This window comes from Euprymna scolopes, chromosome 16, assembly GCF_053919585.1.
Source record: "Euprymna scolopes isolate OS-2025 chromosome 16, ASM5391958v1, whole genome shotgun sequence".
NCBI lineage: Eukaryota > Metazoa > Mollusca > Cephalopoda > Sepiida > Sepiolidae > Euprymna > Euprymna scolopes.
Genome location: NC_136497.1, coordinates 129,541,927 through 129,567,881, shown reverse-complemented (window position 1 = coordinate 129,567,881; position 25,955 = coordinate 129,541,927). Strand labels below are relative to the sequence as shown.

At 31.8% G+C, this 25,955-nt stretch overlaps 1 protein-coding gene and 1 pseudogene across 7 annotated transcripts in view; both read right to left on the bottom strand.

The window, feature by feature from the left end:
* LOC145296077 (uncharacterized) overlaps window positions 1-25,955 on the bottom strand; it is a 500,956-nt gene that overhangs the window by 224,015 nt on the left and 250,986 nt on the right. The gene's annotated exons all lie outside the window — the stretch shown is intronic.
* On the bottom strand, window positions 15,176-15,294 carry LOC145296373 (5S ribosomal RNA; annotated as a pseudogene).

The window sequence follows — 25,955 nt, the reverse complement described above, 5'->3', positions numbered from 1 at the left end:
ACACTGTTTTCCGGTTTGTTTTGAACAGAAAACAAGCATGTCAATCACTAAATAGGGTTGGTATCTAAATGGAAGGGAAAAGAAAAAGTGTGGAGTTTGGAGAGTGGGTGACGTCCTTCCAAAATGAATATAATTTGGGAGTGGCCAGAGGCGAAGAATTTTAAATCAGAAGTGGGCATCTTACTTAAAGGCTTTCTATAAGCAGGAGAATCTTTCACTTCATTAGCTAAGAGGTTAAAAACTTATCCAAAGGAATAGTGTCTGATAGGCTCAAGAACAGTATACAGCATGCTCAGGCAGGAAACATATACTCATACATAAGATGGCGTCTTATTCTCTCTTTAACACGGTAAGTGTGGGAAAAGATGTTATAAATAAAAAACTGGATAAAATACTGTTAAAAACTCGCTCAATATATGTTACCGTGACATAGGTTGACATATATTCGGCGGGTTTTTAATAGTATTTTGTATAGTTTTTTTATTTATAACACCTTTTTCCATACTTATGGTGTTAAAGAGGGTGTGAGACGCCATCTTGAATTTTCGAATACATCGGTAAACACTGTACGTTTTTCGAGCTGAATAAACATGTTACATTGAATAAAAACACAAAAAATATATTCAGTTTGGCAGAAAAGTAACTTTTCTTGCCTTTGATAACATTTATTTGTTATATATTTGTTTTTTGACAACTTTTTCGAATCTATGTGTACAGTAATACAAACCCCATACTTGACCCCCTTTAGTACACACAAGTTCGCTACTTGTATCCACTTTTTTTTTTTTTTCAAAAACTGTAGAATTGGTGCTTGAAAAACACGATCAGATCCTGATTTGCAAAAGATTCAACCAATTGGTCATCTCTTGTGCGCAATGTCCACACCATCATTTTCACTATGGCCAGGATTGCGAGAAACATCATTTGTCTTTCCCTATCCCATATGAGCCTGGCACTCTCTATTGCATAAAATACATTAAGCAAGCTGGGATGCTTGGGGTCGATACGAGCTGACATACCTCTAGTATGGCCGAAGTTCACAGCATTCATTCTGAAACTTTGTTGTATGGCATTGAGGGAGAACACATTCTGGGCCAATCGCCGGATCAGAGAGAACTCAGAGCATATCCTTTCTTCCAATTATTCCAACCGCTTAATGAACGAGTCCTTAGCACCTCACCCCATACTGTATCCTTATATAGTTTCTTTCTAGAAGTCAGAGAAAGATGACTGGACTTTGGAAGCCTTTTCCGTGTGGCTTAGCACTTTCACCCCTTAGCTTACTCTGACTCTTGACTAAATGGTTTAGAATGAGGTAAAGAAAGGCGCTATCGACTGCAAGGTTTCATGCAAATTCCTCTGGATGTTAGACAGCAAAGCGCGTTTTTAAATGGAGCAGTTTCGGAATTGTCAGGGTAACCTAAAAGTAGGCATCGATGAAACCATTTAACTTTTATTTTGGGAGAGAAAGGTGGTCTCTGGGTCTTTCTTGTTAACAACTGAAGTAAACAGATCTAAACCCCCCCCCCATGAGAGTGGAGATCACGATTTATCTATCTGTCAATCCATTTCTCTCTTTCTCTATCAGGCATAAGATAATTTGAGATGGTTACAAACAAATTCCGAGTTTTAGTATAATGTATTCAGCTCAACTACACTATAATATTGAAATTTGAAAAAAAAAAAAAAAAAAAAAAAGTGATATCTATTGATTTTCTTGCTAACAACTGAAGAAAAACTTTCGAATTTCGATATTATAGTGTAGTTGCACCTTTTTATTCACTAACTTGACCGGAAGATACTGCAACCATAAAGTTAATTAGTAAGACATTGCTTTCATAATGCTAATGTGACAGGAAATGGTGTCAGAATTGGGAAAACAATACTAAGATAGTGACTAGCGAAATGGAATTTAATCTATAATCTAAATCTCACCTGTCTGTTTAAATGTATGTATGTATGTATGTATGTCTGTCTAAAACTTGAGAGAAGCGACGGATTTTCACGAGATCAGTATCATTTTGAAGCTTGACATCTCGGACGACAAATATCAAAAAATTGGCCAAAAATTTACCTTCAACTTGGCAGTTTCCTACAAGGAGGGGTCGAGTTTTTTGCGAGCCATTTTTGCAAGTCATCGTATGGGTTGGATTGACTTTGCCTAATTTTAACGTTCCAAACTTTCGGTCGCGTCATGAAGTAGGGGTAAGACATCAGATTTTCTTTCACTTTCTTTTCTGCATACGTGTCACAGGTTCGAGCCTGCCTGCCTGCCTACTACCACTTTTTTTTTTCTTCTTTTTGCTCAACACACATCTCCAAACACCCGGGCAATGCTGAGCACCCAGGCTAGTTTGGTTTATAAAAGTAGAAAAATGCATACTCTATTGACTTGCCAGGGGAACTTGGTTATGTTTAAAGGGAGATAACTCCCAAATATTCTGAGTCAACACTACCACTGAACCAAAAAGTATAAAAATGTTCCATACAGAAACTGAACTCATTACCACAAAGTAAAGAAAATTTTGGTCAAGAACAAAAGAATGGATTGGAATTAAAAACTAATGAAAGTTCAGTACGATTGTTCTGATTACCGTTTGTCTTTTTATTCTTTTTATGGGCAACATAATCACTTGATGTGTATTTTTTTTTTTTTTTTTTGCATTTCGGTCATTAGAATGTTCTGAAAACTATAAAAGCAAAATGTTTTCAGGAGTCGTGAACAACTTTATTGTTTTCAAAAAGTGCTTCAGTGCTGCAATTGAATCTGAGCTGTTCGATCAGGTTACTTCAGGGGTTGAGTTGCAAAAAATGAAAAACAGGAACGGAATCTTTAAATCTTAAAACGTAGGAAAAGAACGGAGAAACATTTGTATATGTACATTTAAACCTACCCTTATTGATTAAAAAAAACAACTGGTACGCGTATATGGATGTAGGGAAATACATCGTCTACACATCGACAGGTTTTTTTAAATTCAACTGATTGATTTGGTAATATAGCTGTTTATTTTTTTTTTACGTTATTTCTTAATTTTTATATTTTTTTGAGTGCATTTCGATTCTAATGTAATTTTAGCTCTATTTCTCACGGCTCACTTCTGACATAGGCTGAAGACTATTGCACTGAATATATTAATGGTGTTAACGATAGACGTCACCAATCTACTCAAATTGCACAAAAACACACACAAAAAAAAAAAAAAAAAAAAAACGAACGAAACCTTTAGATCTTTAAAAAAAAAAGAAAAAAAAGAAAAAGAAATCGGAATTGATTGCAGAACAATGCAAAGGTGTGACGGATAAACTCAAACTGAAGCAACTTATGATCCTAAGAGAACCGCAGAAAAAAAAAAAATAAATAAATAAAAACGAACAGAACCTCAGGAAATAAAAGACGAATAAAATGAATAAAAACTAGTTAATAATACAGATAGATTTAGCCTTAATTACTTATCTATCTATATATATCTATACTAGCATGGCTGCCCGGCGTTTGGACGTGTGTGTTGAGTAAAAAAATGGTAACAGGAAGGCAGGCGTAAACCCGTATCGCGAAGGAGGAAAAGAATGAGAAAAAAACGTGACTTCTTTGCTGTTACGTCCACTACCAAACCGGAAGTGACGTAGGTTTAAATTAAGGCTAGACAGTCGAAAAGGTTATGACTTTCGAAAATATCAGCGAAAAAAGCGACCCCTTCCTGTAGAAAGGGTCCAGTTGAGGGTGAAGAAATTAATGTTTTTAGCCAATTTTTCGGTATTTGTTGTTTGAAGAGTTGAGCTTCAAAACGATACTGATCTTGTGAAAATCTGTCGCTTCTGTCAAAAGTTTTAGGAAGACATGCAAACAGACATACATACATACATTTATATATTGGTAGCTCAAATTTTCGACCCAAACCAATTAAAAAGCTTGCCCTATTTCTGAATACCTTTTATGTAAAATTTAAAATGTTTAGACCAGAAATTGTCTGAGTAATTTGGTAGAGACCGCGGAGCTCAAATTTTTAAAACTTTGACCCCTATTATGACCCCTTAACATTTATTGTTTTGGACTCAAATCAAGTTATTTAGTTAGATCCATGTCCAAGGAACCTATATCTAAAATTTCAATTAATTATACCCAAAATTGGCGGAGGAGTTTTGTAGAGTTCTAAAAGATCAAATTGTTGAACTTTGACCCCTTTACTGCCAAATTTCTGGCGGGAAATAGATTACAAAGATTTTGCCAAATCTCAATACCCTGTATATCAAATTTCGAGTCTGTAGACTGACTATTGACAGAGTTATTGTGTAGGGAAATGTACACACACAGAAAGACACTTTCACTTTTATAATTATACTAGCATTTCAGCCCGGCGTTGCTCGGGTATTTGGAGGTGTATGTTGAGCAAAAACAAAAAAAAAAAGCAGTCAATTCTTTTAACTTTGACCGTTATTATGTCCCCTTAAAATTTATTGTTTTGGGCTCAAATCAAGTTATTAAGTTAGATACATGTTCAAGGAACCTATATCTAAAATTTCAAGTGTTTAGACCTAAAATTGTCAGGGGAGTTTGGTAGAGTTCTCAAAGGTCAAATCGTTGAACTTTGACCCCTTAACAGCCAAATTTCTGGCCGAAAACCGATAAAAGATTTTCCCAAATCTCAGTACCCTGTATATCAAATTTCGAGTCTGTAGACTTAAAGTTGACAGAGTTATTGCATAGGGAAATGTACACACACACATTCACTTACATATATATATATATATATATATGAGAGAGAGAGAGAGAGATATAGATAGATAGAAAAGTTAGAATGTGTGTGTGTGTGTGTGGGGGGGGGTATTTAGACAACTTTCGACCTATATACTCAACAAATTTTTGATATACAGACATGAAATTTGGTATATAGGGTATTTAGACATGTGGAAAACTTTTTAATCGTTTTCATTCGCAAAAAGGGCTGCTAAGGGATCAACATTGAAAAATTGTTACGTGAGTGTCATCAGATTTTGATCTGTTTGTCAACTGTTTCATGAATGCGCATACATGAATCGTTAACAAGACAGAGTCCTTATGTTAATAATAAGTAGGTTTGAAAATATCTTATAAATATCGTGTCAAGCTAGCTTAATGGTTATCGTACTTGACTCACTGTCTTTAGGTTTTGGTTTTAATGTCAGCGTAAATATCAATTTTCTTACTTATAACAAGTGAACTGTTTAGAGAAACATAATATTCACATGCACGCCTCAGTTTCTATGAATTAAAATATAATATTTATGCATATTTTACGATCGGACAATGCCTGGCGGCCTGCTAGGATTAATATAAAAAAAACTGAAAATAATAATAGTAACAACACACGTCCGATATTAATAAATAATGCATCTGAAACAGATAAATTCATTTCTAATTTCTGTAAACTGGCTCCATCTACAATAACAATCACTATGCACGTTTGAAAGTCAAACACACACCTGACGAAGGGAAGACATTGTGAAATATAGCATCACAGACAATACTTGATCGCATGACACAAGTAAGAACATTCTACATGTAAAATATTGCATATATAAAAAAAACATGTATACGATGTATATATCTGGTTGTAGGGACAGGATAGGAATGCCGAGTTTCTTAACTGTATTCTCAGTAATTACTGACTTCCATAGTTGTTGTCACACCACGTTTTGGCACAGTGGATAGAGACATTGAATCTTTACGGTTCCAGGTGAGAATTGTCTGAAGATAGCGGTTTCAATCCTACCCAAAACCGGCCAGAGGATTAGTTGGCCCAAATGTGGTGAGACAACTCTGGAAGGAAGTAATTACTGAGGATACAGTTAAGAAACTTAGCATTCCTATCCCGTCATGGTTTACCACCTGATGAAGGCCAGAGGAATAGTTGGCTAGAAACATTGTGAAACAATAAGTAGAAGATTAGGATAATAGTCCGCAAATAAAATAAATTAAAATTGAAAATAAATTAAAATTGAAAATAAATTAAAATTGAAAATAAATTAAAATTGAAAATAAATTAAAATTGAAAATAAATTAAAATTGAAAATAAATTGAAAATAAAATAAATAAAATTGAAAATAAAATAAAAATTGAAAATAAAATAAATAAAATTGAAAATAAAATAAATAAAATTGAAAATAAAATAAATAAAATTGAAAATAAAATAAATAAAATTGAAAATAAAATAAATAAAATTGAAAATAAAATAAATAAAATTGAAAATAAAATAAATAAAATTGAAAATAAAATAAATAAAATTGAAAATAAAATAAATAAAATTGAAAATAAAATAAATAAAATTGAAAATAAAATAAATAAAATTGAAAATAAAATAAATAAAATTGAAAATAAAATAAATAAAATTGAAAATAAAATAAATAAAATTGAAAATAAAATAAATAAAATTGAAAATAAAATAAATAAAATTGAAAATAAAATAAATAAAATTGAAAATAAAATAAATAAAATTGAAAATAAAATAAATAAAATTGAAAATAAAATAAATAAAATTGAAAATAAAATAAATAAAATTGAAAATAAAATAAATAAAATTGAAAATAAAATAAATAAAATTGAAAATGTATAAATTGCTCATCTCAACAGGATTCCAATAATAAAAAAATAATTGAAAGAAATGATTCCATAGATTTTACAAGTGAAGCATGCATGGTCCCCCGTGAGTGCACAGTGAATGAGGCATACAAAAAGAAAGGACTAAGTTCATCATTTGCCTCTCCCCCTATTTAATCCATAAGTCCCCAAGGCTTTAGCATATTTAAATTTGAGTTCAGCACCAAAACTGCTAAATAGACACACAGAAAATTTTGGACAAATATGATAAAATAGTCCCAAAAATGGAGTGTTTTTATTAGGCCGAAAACAGCCCCTGAGGCACATCCAAGAGTTATCGCAAAGTATAGACAAACAAAATTATATAGAAATCAATTAGTTACAACTTTTCAGAAAGTTTTATGAAAATCCAAGGCATCAATTTTTTTTAATAAGCACAAAAGTGTTAATTTTAGCCATTTTAACCCGAAAGGCACCCCTATGGGTGCAACTGGAATTTTCCCAGAAAATCGTTTTTGTTACGTTTATTTTTTTTACTAAAATCATGTTTAATGTTTGTGCAAAATTTCAAAAAATTCCCAGCCGTAGTTATTGAGAAAAGTGCGGACAGACAAACGGACAAGAGTGAATTAACAGGTCCACCCTCCTTTTGTCAGGCGACCAAAAAATCTGAAAGTAGAAATTGAAGCATATGTTTCCTTTCAACCGATTTATAACTCTCGCTTCCTTTAGTCCTCACATTCCACGAGCAATCTGCTTAAAATAAACTTACGGCTGACTTCCTTCTTTTGTATTACTTCACTTGTAAACTGTAGTTGTCCGTTTCTGACAAAAGAGGAAGAATTGCTGGTTTTTTTTTGTCTGAATCTATTCATATAACACTTATTGTTTAGATAATTTTTAATCTAAAAATGTTGCTTCTTTTTTTTTTTAGCTCCTTACATCAAGTGGCTTCACATCTTGTTTGACTATTTCCAGTGGTTAGAGCTTCCAATTATCAACACGATGGTTGTAGGTTCGATCCACGCCTAGGGACAGGTGCTAGTCTAGCCACACTGATGAGTTGTGATACAACGAAACAGTACTGCATGTGTATGAGTGTATATATATATATATATATATATATATATATATAAGTGAAGTGGATGTGTGTGTGTGGTATATTTCCCTATGCAATAACTGTCAATTTTTAGTCTACAGACTCGAAATTTGATATACAGGGTGCTGAGATTTGGGAAAATCGATGTGATCGGTTTTTGGCCAGAAATTCGGCCATTAAGCGGTCAAAGTTCAACGATTTAACCTTTGCGAACTCTACCAAACTCCTTCAACAATTTTGGGTCTACACACTTGAAATTTTAGATATAGATTCCTTGGACATGAATCTAACTTAATAACTTGATTTGAGCCCAAAATAATAAATTTTAAGGGGTCATAATAGGGGTCAAAGTTTTAAAAAAATTGACCTCTGCGGTCTCTTCCAAATTACTCAGACAATTTCTGGTCTAAATATTTGAAATTTTACATAAAGGGTAATCAGAGATAGGGCAAGCTTTTTCATCAGTTTGGGTCAAAAGTTTTTAGTTACCAATATATAAATGTATGTATGTATGTCTGTTTGCATGTCTGCCTTAAGCTTTCAATAGAGGCGACGAATTTTACCAAGATCAGTATCGTTTTAAAGTTCGATCTTTCATACGACAAATATCGAAAAATTGGTTAAAAACATTAATATCTTCCACTTCAACTAGGCACTTTTCTACAGGGGTGGGGGGTGGGGTCACTTTTTTCGCCGATATTTTTTTAAGTTATCCTTTCCTTTCGATTGTCTAGCCTTAATTTAAAAAAAAATGTCGCTTCCGGTTTGGCGATGGTCGTAACAGCATAAACGTTGGGTTTTACCCTGTTCTTTTCGTTCTTTGCGGTACGGGTTTTTTTTTTTTTTTTTCTCAACATACACATCCAAACACCCGGGCAACGCCGAGCTGAAATGCTAGTATATATATATATATATATATATATATATATATATATATACACACATACACACTTTTTTTTTTTTTTTTTTTTTTTTTTGAGAAGTGTAACATTTAATTTTTTAATCTCCAAACAAATACTTGTTCAGCTGTCCTTTTAAATAATCAACCTTTTCACATTCCAATCTTCTCATGGTTTTTTCATCTTCAACCCTCATCGTCGACTGGCTTCTAGACCTTGATAAGCGAGGAGCCATTTGTAAAGGAAAAGAGGAAAAAAAAAAAAATCAATGCTCCTATCCACCCAAGACATAGGAATAGAAAACTGGATGGGCAATATGCCTGTGTCAAGATGAACCAACTTATATATTTGGCCACTCTACTCAACCCACGGATAAACATTTAGAAAAAAAGAATAAATAAAAAAAAAAAATAAAAAAATGGAAAGATTTGTTTTCTTTTGGGTTTTGTATTCGGGGGGGGGGGGGCGAATTGTAGGGAGTTGAAATTTGGAAGCCACTATTCTAGAATAGCAATTTTTAGAAGGAAATCTTGCCAAAATTTGTTTAAAAATAAAATAAGGGAAAAGTATAAAACGCCAAGGAGAGTTAGAAATGAACAAACAGTTCAAAAATATGTTTGGTTATGTAAGTATATAATATATATATATATATATATATATATATATATATATATATATATATATATATATATATATATATATATATTTATATATGATGTTTATAATAAAATACACTGGAAGAAGCACTAAGAATTTAGGATCAGAAAATTATAAGATTCCATCAATGGTGACAGAAAATATCAAAATGAAATTAGTAGAAATCTAATTCTTTTTGATCCCCGACAAAAGGAGGATGGATCAGTAAATTCATCTACGTCTTTTCATCTGTCCGCACTTTTCTCAATAACTACGCCTTGGAATTTTTTGAAATTTTGCACAAACATCAAATATAATATTTCTATATAATTTTGTTTGTCCATACTTCGCGATAACTCTTGTGTGCCCCAGGGGCTCTTTTAGGGCTAATAAAAATACTCCATTTTTGGGACTATTTTTACCATATTTGTCCAAAATTTTCTCTGTGTGTCTATTAAGCCGTTCTGCATGGTGCTGAACTCAAATTTAAATATGTTACGGCCTTGGTGACTTTTGGGGCTAAATGGGGGAGGGGCGGCAAATGATGGACTTAGTCATTTCTTTTTTTGCATGGTGCAGAACTCAAATTTACATATGTTAAAGCCTAAAATTACACCGTTTGTTAATTTTCACCAGGATTTGACGTCCCCTCGGGACTTTTGGGGCTAAATGGGGGGGAGGTTCAAATACTGAACTTAGTCATTTTTTCTTTATGCCTCGTTCACTGTGCACTTGTGGGGGGGGGCCATGCATGCTTCACTTGTTCAAGCTTGGTTTGTCTTCAAGTGATCCTGCTTTTCTCTCCCTTCACATTATCATGTCTTTTAATCCTAAGAACAATCACCTTAACATTTCCCATACTAACAGCAGATAGTTTTTCAGGAAAAACTTTACCAATATCTCGTCTTTTCTTGTTTGCAAATTTCCTCATATCGTTGCTTTTTGTGAGTCTGATCTAGATTCATCTATTGATAGCAACGATTTATATGCAGACTAGCCTGGGTGCCCGGGTGTTTGGAGGTGTGTGTTGAGAAAAAAAAAAAAAAAAAAAAAGAAAAAAATTGTAGGCGAGCAGACTTAAACCCATGACGCAAAGGCGGAAAAGAAAGTGGAGGTGTGTGTAAAGGTGTTTGTTAAGCAAAGCAAAAAATAGTAGTAAGCAGGCTCAAACCCGTAACACGCCAGAGGAAAAGATGAAAAAAAAAAACAACAAACGGTATCACGGATATACCTACCGCGGTTGTGATGTCACGGACGGTCAAAATAACACCTTTTATGCGATGTTGTGGGCGTGAGGGTTAAACGACTTGCAACAAAAATGTCAGTGAAAAAACCGACCCTCCCTATAGAAAAGTGCCCAGTTGAGGGTGAAGGAATTAATGTTTTTGGCTAATTTTTTTTATATTTGTCGTCCGAAGGATCGTGCTTCAAAATGATACCAATCTCGTGAAAATCCGTCGCTTCTGTCAAAAGTTTTAGGAAGGCATAGAAACACTTACATACATACATTTAAACAGACAGCTGAGATTTATATTATAGATGTTTATTTGTCTTTTGTCCACTCAGACGACTTACCTACACATTTACATGACCATGCTCTTTATCTTCTTTCTAAACAAAGCAAATAAAAAAGGAGACACACTCATTTAACATATACGTGGGTATGTAGATCATCATCATCATCATCAGGACGGGCTCCTCACTTCCTGTCCCGAGTTGCCTGTGTTCCATCAGCTCTCTCAGATCTTCAAGTTTACAGTTGGCGTCGTGTGCTATTTGTTGGATGTACGTGGATCTATGTCGTCCTTTGCTTGCGCCTCTGTGTGTGTCGTGGAGTCCATAGCAATACATCATTCACCAATCCATGCTTGCTCCTCAGACAGTGACCGGCAAATTGTAGGCGTCTTTCTCTGATGGTATTAGATATTATAGTAGGTAGGTTGCCATAAAGTCACTGCTTCGTGAGATGATTTTGCCAAGATATATTAAATACTATTCATAGCATATGGGTGTATGTGCCGTCTAGTTTTCTTTCCAATCTTTGGACGAGTGTCCAGGTTGTAATACTGTAAACAAGGACAGACTCTACCACTGCCCTAAAGAATTACCTTTTCAGTTTGTCAGTTGCATTAATAATAACTCGATTTCAATCGGATCAGAGGTTGGATGCTTTCTCAATCAGGATCTCTTATATCGTGGCTACCGTAATATGATGGCCTAGCGACGACTATAATTTAGTCTGGTGACGTCATGAACATCGGTCTGTTGAAATTTGGTCACGTGTCTTATGACTAAACCGGAAGTTGGTTCAAAGTTTTGGAGGGTTATATACTTTTGCTATCCTGATTAGTGCATTGGAAGGGGGGTATTATAGGGAGTAGAAATTTGCAAGCCGCTATTCAATTCTGGAAAGAAATCTTGTCAAACTGTTTTAAAAATAAAAAAAAAAGAAAAGTATAAAAACACCAGGAAGAGTTAGAAATGAACAAACATTTCAAAAATAAGTCTGCTTAAAGATAGAAGTATAAAATATATCAAATATACACTGGAAACAGTACTAAAAAATATAAATACCCTGCACACGGGTGACCTCATTTCTTGGCTTCTCATTTTCTCAGATTATTCTAAATGAGAAACACAGGGCGTTTTAAATATTGAAACAGACAAATTTTGTTTTTTCAATTTCACAAAACTTCTCTCCGTCGCAGCAATTGATATAAATTCATGTTTCCTTAACCCATAATTAAAAACACTAACTGACATTCCAACATATTTCTCGAGACACTTCATTCTTGCATTACCTCCCCTGTTTTCCAGACGGTGATAGATGATTTGGCGTCCCCGACGAAACATCTTCCAACAGATATTTTAACTGAAGAAATTTATCATATTCTTAGACAAATCACTATTGTTATTATTATTATTAGTAGTAGTAGTTTGGCGTTTCTTTCCCCTTTTCCTTGTACCTATTTGTGAATTATTCCATGGATTTCTGCCTTTTGGATTATTTTGGACCATCTTCCAATTACGCGATTCCCTTGGAATTTACTTGTGTGAATCGAAATTTAACTAACTTTCTTGGTTTTGCGTTTTTGGATTTTACCGTCATTGGATACTTTACCCTTCACCAGATTATCCATTCACGTGAAATCACTTTTTTTATTCACCCTATTCCCTCTGCTTCACTTTTTGTTATCAAGTAAGATCTTTGATTTACTTGTAGTTTCATCAAGTACTTTTGCAAGCAAAATCCGATCCTGCATTTTGCTAAACCCTACCCTCTGATGAGAAGGAAAGTATTTCTTCGAAACTCTGCAGATTAAGGACTATCCACTTATTTAGTGGATAGTCCTTAAATATGTTTTTAACTCTTTTTCAAAGTGTTTTTTTAACATGTTTTTTAACTATTCGCTCTTATATATATATATATATATATATATATAATTTAGTGGAGACACGCATCTAAATGGAATAGTAGTCAAATAAAAAAAATAATAAAATGTGTCCATATTATGCTACCATGTTGCTCAGAATGTAAAGTTATGACCCTTTAGGGTGTGGTCATAGTGTAGTATCTGTTAACTGTGGAAAGCAGGGTCAATGGTCAAAACATTATTATTATTGTTATTGTATTATTAATTGATTTGAGCGACGGATGATCGCTGGATCAGTTATTATGATTAGAAGAATAAACAATTAAATGGGGGAAGAAATGATTGACGTGTGAATCGCAAAAGGAATGTGAAAATAGAAAATAGATGTAAACATTATTTTGGGGTTTTGAATAAACAAATAACTAGTTGTGAACATAAGGTTGGTCTGAGACACGTAATTAGGTGACGTACGAGAACACGTGATGTAGTTAGTTTTGGAGAGATTTAGAAAGTTAAGGACTGACCACCAAAACGGACAGACGTCTAGACAGGGGTGGACAGACAGCTAGGGAACGAGCTGTAAGAATAGAACATGTAGACGAACTGCAGATCATGTGAAAACCATTTGAGAGAACTGTAATAAATTTATATTATAAAAATATAAAGAGTTGTTTTGTGGTTTTCACAAATAAGAACAGATGTCTCAATTGGATGGTGCTGATCGTTTCATGGTTTGTCACGGAGCAACAGGAAGATACAGAAGAACTCTTCAAGAAAACAAAAGGTATTAAGCATATATTATTCTTCTTACATATGAACTGTAAAAATATCCCGTGTGATAAGTCTGATACAACATGATTCAGTTTACACGTCAATATCATGTCCTCCTGGGTAGACAACATACATACGATTTATACGTTTATTATCTGTCTGTTAAAAGAACAATATCTCACATCCACTAGATAACTCATGACACGTTTTAATATATCATCTCCTCCAATATAAACCAATATACAACAAGAATATACACTCCAAAATTTATAATAATTGATTCATTAATCTAGGGGTGAATTCTGTGCACAGAAATTGTTGTAGCCTAGCAGGTCGATACAATAATAATAATAATAACAGTGATATAATTAATAAAAAGCAAAAGTATGTTACAGAAGAAAACATGATTCTGGAACCATAACTACTACACCAATGTTTAGATGTAACTACTTCTATAGTTTCTGAGTAAGTGCAATTAGCTCACCCCATAGCAGAAATATGAAAATACACACGCGTACATTTATACATTAATATTATACACACACACACACACACACACACACATATATATAAATTATTTCCATAGTCAAACAACGTCGCAGCTCACAAGAGCCATGACAGCCAAGAAACCAGAAATTCAAGACTCGAGTTTCGCCCTCATTTAGGCTCATCAGTAAGACAGATCCGAACTTGGAATTCATGCAAGGTGAGTACTCTGCCACATGAGCAAACACGCGACACACAAAAAGTCTATTAACAAACACAGATTAAGCAAACCATGGTGAAATCCGACTACGGAATGAACCTACTTCATCTCAAACAAGGGATGTGGTCATGCAACCAAGCTATAACCCAAGCTGATGTCTCACATGTAGAAATTTTATACTCACTAGGACGATGCAATCCAACATGTTAACAAAAGCAAGCAATTAGTAATAGAAATTTCTACAATGTTCCGGTTTATTGGCTGTCACGCCTCTTGTAAGTTGCGATATTGTTTGACTGAAAATAATTATATAATCTCTGACATTCTGAAAATTATATATATATATACATAATTATTTACTATAATAATTAAATACCTACAGACACTAGTGTTTCATCCTTTCGGGAATCTTCAATGCAGGTAGATTCGAACCCGGCGACACAAGTCATCTCTGGCTTGATTAGCAAAGACAGTATCCATTCAGCTAGCATTAACCGCGTGAAAGGACGTTGAAAGTAAACATTTTATTTTTAAATGTTTTTTACGTCAGTCAGAGTGATCTAATCATTATATGATCATCTATGCATAAGAGCTAAATTGACCAACTTAATCCAACTGAAAGTGCTCAACGATAAGAAATAAGTTTCTGAAAGGGGCTGAGATACATATATATATGTGTGTGTATATGTGTGTGGAAACGGAACTAACCCTATGTGGGTTTAATCAGCTTCCTCCAAAGGAGGAAGTTCCATGGGAGTATGAAATTCACAAGCAGTCCCCAGTCGCATACGTACACACATCTTTTTGACTTCCGGTCTTTGAATATTCTGACTTAATTCTAAACGCCTGCCAAAATGGCATTCACAGATACTTAATTTTCTTTCATCCATGTGTTAGTTGCCGGTGGTCTGGAGAAAAGACGCTTGCCTTATGAAGTCAAACCTCCTGATCAGCAGTAATTATTACTTCCTATAGTGATTATGTGTGCGTGTGCAGTCAGCACCAACCCTATTCAGGGTTTAACCGGCTTCCTCAGTTGCATGTATATCCCCGTTGGGGGAGATGATGACTTTAGGTTTTTGCAACTTAATGCAGGGAGGTGTCGACGTCCTCTACATACAGCACCTGGACTTCCCAAATTGGTCACCCATTTTAGTAATGACTAGGCTCAACATTGCTTAACTTCGGTGATCTGACGGGAACCGGTGTGTCAACGTGATTATGCCGTATATCTATCTATACTGATTATGATACCTGTTAAAGTAAAAGTTCATTTAATTTACGTCCTAGTAGTTTGATATGACCTTGATTGTATCACGTGACTAAAAAACTAGCCAATCGCATTGAGGTGTTGTAAAAGCAGGTAATGCGTTTCATTACAGGAAATCGCCTGATCGAAAAAAAAAAAAAAAAAAAAAATTCATCCTCCGTCAAACTACTTCCCTACTCTTTTCTATTTGTATAAAATCAAAAGTAAAACCCTTAAACATTTTAACTGTCAATCGATCAACGACTGGCCTGTCAGAGTTATGCTTGGAAGGTATGTTAGAAGTCTAAAAAAAAAAAAAAAGGGGGGGGCAGAGGAAAGCTAAGGAAAAAGTGGAGAGAAAAGAGAAAATGTTTTTGATTGGATATCTCTCAACAGTTAAGCGTCCATCAGTCCATCAACCAACTTGCCCTGGATCGGAAGGAATGGCGAAAAATAAGTCACGTGTGTTTGCAATCCATGTCGAGTGGAAGATGCGACTCATGATGACAGAAGCATTAACTACTAGTGTATCTTGGTATAAAAATGTTAATATTTATTGTATATATATATATATATATATATTGAGTAAAATGATAATTAAAAATCGGGTCCACAAGGAAGAACAAACAAAATCAATTGATTTTGTTTGTTCTTTGTGAAACCGTTTTTAATTTTTAATTATCATTTTACTCAATATTAAAATAGCTCTAGGATATCTATACCTATTGAGCTTATTATATATCTACATTACAACGAGCACTGTTTTCTTTTTAATTGTATTAATGCATTTACTAAGACATTAAAATAAACTCTGCTTTTTAGACTTGTTCTAATTCCCTCAAAATTATATATATATATATATATATATATATATATATATATATATATATATATATATATATATATATATCACATTATTTTCAAACAAATTTGATGCTAAGAGATTTATTTATTTTTGATAAAGGAAAATAATATAAATGAATTATTTCGGCCGACTTCGACCTTAGACATTGCTTTTCATTATCTCTACAATTATATAAATGCAACTTTTTGTCTGTGTGTGCGAGTTCATTCCTTATAGAGTCCAAAATGGCTGAACAGATTTTCTTTAAAATTTACAGAACTTTAGTGTTCTGAGAATGATTTTAATTAAGTTTTGTCTCAGAATACCCCCGAGAATTATTGAAAATCAAAACCGTGACTTTAATTTATCTATCATCGGTAAAGCCATTTTTCCATGTCGTCGCTTAGCAACCATGATAGAACAAAGGGCTGTGAAAATTCTACTGTGGGCAAGTTGATAGCATTTTTTTTTTTTTTTTTTTTTGTTTTTGCATAACATGGTCTATAGGTTCAAACCCCGCACGTAATTTTCTTAAGTTTATATAAAATAATTTTATAAAAGAAACAGTAGGTTCTCTAGAGCGCAATGTAGGATAACATATTTTGGACTAAGTTACTGAATGGAAGCATGTGAAGCTTCCTTCCGGGCGATTTCATGGATTTCGATGACAATAAAAATATAGGAGTGTGAAATATTCATTGATCATCATTGAATCCCGGGCAACGTCGGATCTTCACGCTAGTCAAGCTATAACAACAAATGCCTGTGATAGCCGATCTCTCTTGGTGTCAAATGGAGACGCAATGCCATAATTTTGTGTATGTGAGTAAAGATAACAGGTGTCATTTTATTTGACTATAAATATTTCCAATTATTTTTTTAAAATCTTATTCCTCTCTCTCTCTCTCTCTCTCTCTCTCTCTCTCTCTCTCTCTCTCTCTCTCTCTCTCTCTCTCTCTCTCTCTCTCCTAATCTTCAGTTTAATAACTAGATAAATCCTCGCTAATTTCCTGGAAACGTATTTTCTCAGAGAAAAAAAGAAATATATATATATTTTTTTCCTCTCTTATTTATTAACGAACCACAAATCATTTTGCATCATGTAATCGAATAAGCAGCCGAATAACATCAGAAGAAATCATCTCTGTATCAATGCACTTTAGCATAAATTGCACGGATTAAAAAAAAAAAAAGAAAATGGTCGGGTAGGGTAGGGGGGAAATCACCTATCTTATGCCGACTTATATCGTTTCTTTTTTTAAGTCGTCAAATCTCACTTTTTTTGTGGAGCACTGTCGTCATGACGACTGAGATCAGAAGCCATTTTTTTTTTTTTATTTTTTTTTTTTTTAACTTTTTGTTTTCCGTTTTATTTTGCTTTTTTTTTTTTAATTCAAACATCAATTACGTGCGAAGGTTGAATCTGTATGAGATTTTATTACAGGAAATGTATTCAATAAGTAATAAGAACCTTTTCCCCTTTCAGGTTATCAACCTTCGGGAAATTAATGCACAAGGTTAACCACAATATGTGGATAAGTTGAGTTCATATTTGCCTTTCAAAATTTTATGTACAATTGAGTAATCTTTAAAACAGAAGTGGTGTTAACTGTGCACGGTGGATGACGTCACTAATAGATGATATCATCTATTAAACAGACAAAGATAATCATGATGGATGACGTGGAGGAATGGTAAAGCGATTTCGACGGACGCTAAAACACAAAATGACTCGAATCAGTTACTCTTTCTTTCTTCAGTTCGTTTTTCGATACACTCTCTTAGTTACTTCTGTGAACCTAGCAAATTTTAACAGGAACGTGGTAAATCCGAGTACTTTCAACCAACGAACGAAAATCTTTCCAAATCACACACAAAAAAGTAACACGTACATGCGAAAGTAGTCAGCCAGTTTGAACCTGGAAATTCGTATAAGAACAGATCAACAAAATCAGGTTTCTCCAGACTTCACCAGCCGTATCTAGACAAAGGATTCTAGAACGTCTGCTCAACACTCCCATTTGGATCAAATGTTGGAGGAGGAGGCAGAAAAGACTCAATGACTCGCATACAAGCATCTTCCATCTTGCACACGAATGCTTACATACTATTGAATCAAGCGAACAGAAAGGAACTACGACTCACAGCTATATACGCACAAACAAGAACAAGGTAAACCCACACACACACACACACACACACACACACACGTCATATTGCCAAACACTCAGCTGGCCTCTAATAACGTCAGGGATCACACCACCATAACATCATTTATCAAGCCTCATAGAGAGGTGTGGGCTGAAATCTTTTATGACGTCTTATCTAGATAAACTGTGACCCAAAAGGTCATGCAGAGATGGTGGGTATCTAGTAGACGGACTGTCTATAGCCCTGTGGGTTTAGGATAACATGTTATTATTTTTAAACTAATTAAAAAAAATTAATGCCCTAAATACTTTTTTAACTAATTTATTTCAGGGCCATATTATAAATAACACAAATTCAGGATCACTTCTATAATCTTCCACAGAAAATGTTATATCTTTGATGTGATTTTTTTTTTTTTTTTTTTTTTTTACACAAAATAAGATATATTTGAGATTTTACAAGATTAATGTACTCATAGTCTCCTTAAGACTGCACTTAAAGATCCGAGAACACATCCATTGGTTATTTTTTTCTCGTAAATTTCAGATAACGTTTTTAGATTTTATGCAGATTCTGTAACCTTTATTTCTATAAGGAACACAAACAAGTTTTCTGCTAATAAATGATACTGTTTATCTCAAATTTATAATTTGAAACCTAATTAAAAATCTTGGCACTTCTGCATGTCGGTGACATGAGGCGAATGTGCATTTTAGTTTCAAGAACGGCCGGTATAGGGCGTTTGTCAGCCTAGAACAGGGTCGATAACTCATACTTTTACTTTTATATATGTTTATACAATCTTTCTGTAAAAAAATATATTCTTAAACCTCTATAAATGTTTCATGTTTTTTTAATTCTATTTTGCTACATTGACAAGCTAAAATTATGATAAAATGATATTTTTCTACATTGACAAGCTAAAATTATAATAAAATGGCATTTTGCTACATTGACAAGCTATAATTATCTATAATAAAATGATATTTTGCTATGTTTATATAATCTTACTCTGAAAAACAATCTTTCTGTACAAAATTAAAGTATTTTTAAACCTCAATGTTTCATGTTTTTTTAAATTCTATTTTGTTACAGTGACAAACTAAAATTATATTTGTATACATTTTTATACTGTAAACAAACAAAAAAATTCTAAAAACAATCTATAAATGTTTCATGTTTTTTAAATTCTATTTTGATCCATTGACAAACTAAAATTATATTTTTATACATTTTTATACTGTAAAAAAAAATAATTTTAAAAACAATTTATAGAGGTTTCATGTTTTTTAAATATTTATTTTTTTTATTTTCAGTTATAAATCACTCATGAAAAGAAATACCATTAAAACTAAAATTATATTCTGATACATTTTTTATACAATAAATGTTTTGATTTCCATATATTTTCTTGTTCTTTATTTCGTTATTATATATTTTTTGCGTTCTCGGAGATTCTTGTTTATATTTGTTTATATAAATGTTTCATGTTTTTTTTAATTCTATTTTGATCCATTGACAAACTAAAATTATCTATATTTTATTTACAGCGACTTTTACAAAATTATTGCTATTTTAGCTTCTCACGGCCTTTTCATATAAAACCGAAACTAATTCGAAGCTAAGACATTGTTCCCGGCAATCGCGTCGGGAACGTCCAGAAAGCAATCGGCTTTTGATCAATGCGGGAATCCTGTTTATGGAGAGCTGGTTTCCCTCCGCCCCAACATCTTAAACAAACCAAAAAAAAAACAAAAAAACAAAAAAAAAACTGTCCTACAGTAAAAGGTAACTGAGCTATTTCTATTTAACCTCATTTGATGCGCGCACCTGTCTATTCCGTTTTTAATACTAAAATAAATTAAACCGTGTTTCACATACTTTTTCCTGCTGGCTGAGCGGGTGGGTAACGTGTCAGTTTTTTTTTTTTTTTAATTTATTTTCCACCTTCGCCTCAAGACTTCGGGTTCGATCCTACCTACCTACCAAAACCTTTTTTAACTTCTCCTCCCAACACACACACACACACACATCCGGGCAACGATTTTTTTTTTTTTTTTAAAGTTTTAACATTTATATATATATATATATATATATATATATATATATATATATATATATATATATATATATAATATTTAAATAAAGTTATTACTTCGCTTATTTTTTGTTTTGATATACCCCCCTCCCAGCCCCAACACACACCTCTAAACACCCGGGCAACGCCGGGTACCCCCGCTAGTCTATAATAAAATGATATTTTGCTACATTGACAAAAAAATTATATTTTGATATATGTTTATTTGTATAAACATATATCAAAATATAATTTTACTGTGAAAAAAAAATATAATCTTACTGTGAAAAAAAAATTTTTTTTCTGTACAAATAAAAAAGTATTTTTAAACTTCTATAAATGTTTCATGTTTTTAAAATTCTATTTTGATCCATTAACCAACTAAAATTATCTATAATAAAATGATATTTTGCTACATTGACAAACAAATTATATTTTGATATATGTTTATACAATCTTACTGTGAAAAAAAAATCTTTCTGTACAAAAAAAGTATTTTTAAAAACAATCTATAAATGTTTCATGTTTTTTAAATTTTATTTTGCTACATTGACAAACTAAAATTATATTTTTATACAATTTTATACTGTAAACAAAAAAAATATTCTAAAAACAATTTATAGATGTTTCATGTTTTTTAAATTATATTTTGCTACATTGACAAACTAAAATTATATTTTTATACAATTTTATACTGTAAAAAAAAAATTCTAAAAACAATATAGATGTTTTATGTTTTTTAAATTATATTTTGCTACATTGACAAACTAAAATTATATTTTTATACAATTTTATACTGTAAACAAAAAAAATATTCTAAAAACAATTTATAGATGTTTCATGTTTTTTAAATTATATTTTGCTACATTGACAAACTAAAATTATATTTTTATACAATTTTATACTGTAAACAAAAAAATATTCTAAAAACAATTTATAGATGTTTCATGTTTTTTTAAATTATATTTTGCTACATTGACAAACTAAAATTATATTTTTATACAATTTTATACTGTAAAAAAAAATTCTAAAAACAATTTATAGATGTTTCATGTTTTTTTAAATTATATTTTGCTACAGTGGCAAACTAAAATTATATTTTTATACAATTTTATACTGTAAACAAAAAAAATTCTAAAAACAATATAGATGTTTCATGTTTTTTAAATTATATTTTGCTACATTGACAAACTAAAATTATATTTTTATACAATTATATACTGTAAAAAAAAAAAAAAATTCTAAAAACAATCTATAGATGTTTCATATTTTTTACATATTTTTTTTCATTTAGAAATCACCCATGAAAAGAAATACCATTAAAACTTTAAAATTATATTTTGATACATTTTTTTATACAATATATGTTTTGATTTTCATATATTTTCCTTTCCTTATTTCATTATTATATATTTTTGCGTTCACGGAGACACTTATTTATATTTGAGGTTCACAGAACAGGGTTCGATAACTCATCTCGGACACCTCATGCCATTGACATGCAGAAGTGCCAAAATCTTACATTAATTTATAGAAGAATGCAATAATAATACCAGCAACAAAATTATTAGGGTGAAAACAAAAAACAAAAACAAAAACAATAAGTCTTTTTCTATGAATGTTGTTTTAACAATGAAAGTCTTAGAAAAAAAAGATTTTAATCATTTAAATAAAAAAAAAATTCTACAACATTATCGGTTTTCTAAATTTTCAAATTAAACTTGTATTTAAGATCTGACCAAGTTTCTCTATTCAAAATCAACGTTCACCATGCAACCGACATCGATTAAGACTTTAACAGCAATCGTCAACTATATCAGACGCGTATCTTTTCTTTAAACACGAGGGGCCGACCCCTCGTGTTAATATCATCAACAAGATTAATAGTAAAAGAAAAACAAATACTAAGTTTTCTTTTTATGAATAAGTTGTTTTAACAACGAAAGTTACAGGAAAATATTTTTTAATCATTTAATTAAAAAAAAAAAAAAAATTCTATAACATTTTGGCTTTGTAAAATAATGTTTTCGAAAATTGACCAACTTTCTCTTTTTAATATAGACTAGAATTTGGGATCATAAAGCCCTTCAATTTCTCTTGATAACAATGCGTACTCACAGTAACTTCCTCGTCTCAACATCATATTTGGTTTAATGTCCACTTTACATACTGCCACACATGGATTTCCAAACTAACCTTCCTCTGACCAGGTCTTTATTTATCCCTCAAGTTCATTTTTATCAATTCCACCCATGTTTTTCATGGCTTTCCCCTGTCAACTGAATCTACAATTTCAATTGTTCTACAGCTACTAACCCAAGAACTCTCATCCATTTTTTTTTCAACGTGACCATACTATCAAAGTCTACTCTTTAACACATCTCCATATACTTTATCTTTTGACACATTAACAACGAAAAAAAAAAAAATTAAAATATCGTCAGAGCAGATGAAGTATAAAAGCCTTAAAAGTTGCTCCATGGAATTTATCAAGTTCTTTCAGTCTCAAGTGTTTCTATGTTCTTCAGGCAGAGTTCTTTAATGGATTGTCGCCGCACAAGAACTGTGTTCACGTAATGGGATGGGGGGGGGGCACACACACAAAATAATCTGATTACCTGTTCAAGCAAACTAACTTCCATTACTGGACTTTTAAAATATTTTACAAAAACTGCTTGACACTATTGGTATGCTAGAATTTTGTACATACGTGTATATATATATATATATATATATATATATATATATATATATATATATATATATATATATATATATATAGCGTGTCCAGGGGTGATGAACAAAATCCAATAAAGTGCGTTTCTTCTATGTTCGTTCATTTTGCATTAATTCCAGATTTTTCTTTGTCGCCGACGAGATTATACCGATTTTCCACAGTATATTATTACTGTTTTCGGTGTATCGAAACCAATGATACGACCTTGAAATATGTATATATAGTGTCAGAATAAATATTATATATATATATATATATGTGTGTGTGTGTGTTGTAGAGAAAGAGTAAGGATAAAGAAAGACAATTCGATATTTAGTAAAAACGAAATATATTGAAAATAAAATCAAATACAAGAAACAAAGAGTGTGGTTATACGTCAGTTTGACTATATATATATATATATATATATATATACTCTTTATTTGTTTTTACATAAGCAGTAATATGTTGCTACACAGTCATGATCATGTTTCGGTTAGCTAGTTACCAGTAACTAAAGACCTTTTCAGGCGATACAACTTATACGGAAACACTTTAATGATAGATTAAGGGTGGTTTAAGATATAAAATTACTTAACATCTGGAAAACAATAACTTAAGATTATATATATATATATATATATATATATATATATATATATATATATATATATATATATACACACACATACACACAATCATCTGTTTATTGTACGAACATTATTGGTTACATATGCGCATACACGTTTCACTGGAATCACAATTCATAGAGACCACATCATCAAAGCAAAAAAGAAGCAATATTGAAACAAGAGTCAAGATTACATTCGTATTTTATAAGATATTCGGGTGTGGTTTACGCTCTGGACAACCATTATATAATTACTAGACTTTTTTGCCCGTTAAAAACGTGCACAAGTTATAGATCATTAACTTAGAATAAATGTTTTATGCCAAAGTGATCGCTGAATATGATTAAATTTCAGGACAATATTCAGGAGTGATTCAACTCTCCGGAAACAGCTTGTGAGAGTTCAGCCCCCCCCCTACAAAATATCATGGATAAGAATTGTGTATATGAAATCCCATGTAAATGTGGAAAACTACACAAAGGTGAAACGTGTCGTTCATTGAAAGTACGGTTAGAAGAACATCGAAAAGCCGTAGTACGTGGAGAGACTGAAAAGCCAGGCAACTATCTTATTATTGTCTAATTTAGTAGTTTTATTTTATTTTATTTAGTTGTTTCAATATTTATTGATTATTTATTTAAACCTTAATATTTTTAAACAATTTCAATATAAATTAATCAGTATTCATATACGTTTTATGCATTTCTAGTACAAACTCAAATATTATATTCACTTCAATTATTACCTGATATGTCTATTAGATTTACTTAAAAAAATATTTTTTCACTAATCTAGTCTATTGAACTCAATTACACACCCATTTTTTGCCTTTATATGTATTCTTAATATCTTAAAATTATGTTCAATAAATGTATTCATTTACATTTGTTTCATGAATGTATACTGTTATAATTAAATACTAAATATCATTCATGCTATTTTTGTATTAGGATTTACTATTTGTTACTATAGAGTTATTTCTCTATTTATTATAATTTAGTACTCAATATATTATATATATATATTATATATATATATATATCATTTCAAAATGAAAAAGAAAATGATTTCTGTACCATCAACTTGAATCGAAACCAAAATGTTTGGCGCTCCAGGCTTAGTAGTTATTTAGAGTTTCAGCTACAGTCGTTACCGTCTGAGCCTTTGCAAGATAGAGAAGAGTATAAAAATTAAGATGATTTTATGCTAAAAATAGATATGTAAGCATGATCAGAAGTTAGCCTATTAGTTCAATGTTGACTCTTGGAAGCTAGCCTTACAAACTAAACTGAAAGTGTTCCCAAAGTTCAAATACCCTATATACCAAGCTTCAGTTTTGGAGACCAAATATTCAGAGGAGAGTTTAGGAGAGATGTTTCGCACACACAGGTTACTTAAAAAGGGTGAAGACATAGATAAATAGATTAATAATCACAGGACCGTGTGCTATAATTTTTTTTATCTTACATCATGCAGGATGTAGAAAATATGCAGAAATAGAATTCACCATAACAGTTAAATGAAACGAATCATCTAATAAAGAACCATGGCAATGAATAATTAATTAATGAACGCCGTTTTTCAAATACGTAAGGTTGTGAGCCTTCACAGGGTCAGTAAGTAAAATGGAGATGAGATAGAAAAGGTAAAACATATTGATACAAAACAAGTATAGACAAAAGCAACCGTCGTAGTAAGTACCGCCATGTTGTCGGACTACGTAAGTACACTGACCTCACCGAGACTCATAACTCAGTTAATTTATATTTAATTGTTCGGAATGGTTGATATCTTGTGTGCCTATTAGTTTTGATCCTATTGGCATATATTTCAACTCCCTCCATCATATTTACATTTATTTATATTGTATATATATATATATATATATATATACATACACACAAAAAAACACACATACTCTGTAATAACTGGTCTGGTCTTATCTCAGGGCATGCAGCCAGTTTCCAATAGAAGTTTCTAGGGAATATCAAATTCACATGACACCAAGTTTCATGTTATCTCGGCCGTAGGCTTAATGAAAACTACTTTGGTACTGATCAGGCTTAATATCGCTTAACTTTAATATATATATATATATATATATATATATATATATATATATAATTAAAATTACAATTAAATTAACCAAAAAGATCCAAGATGGTAACATTAAAGTATATTATAAATATTAAAGAATTAATATTTATAAAATTATCTCAACCAG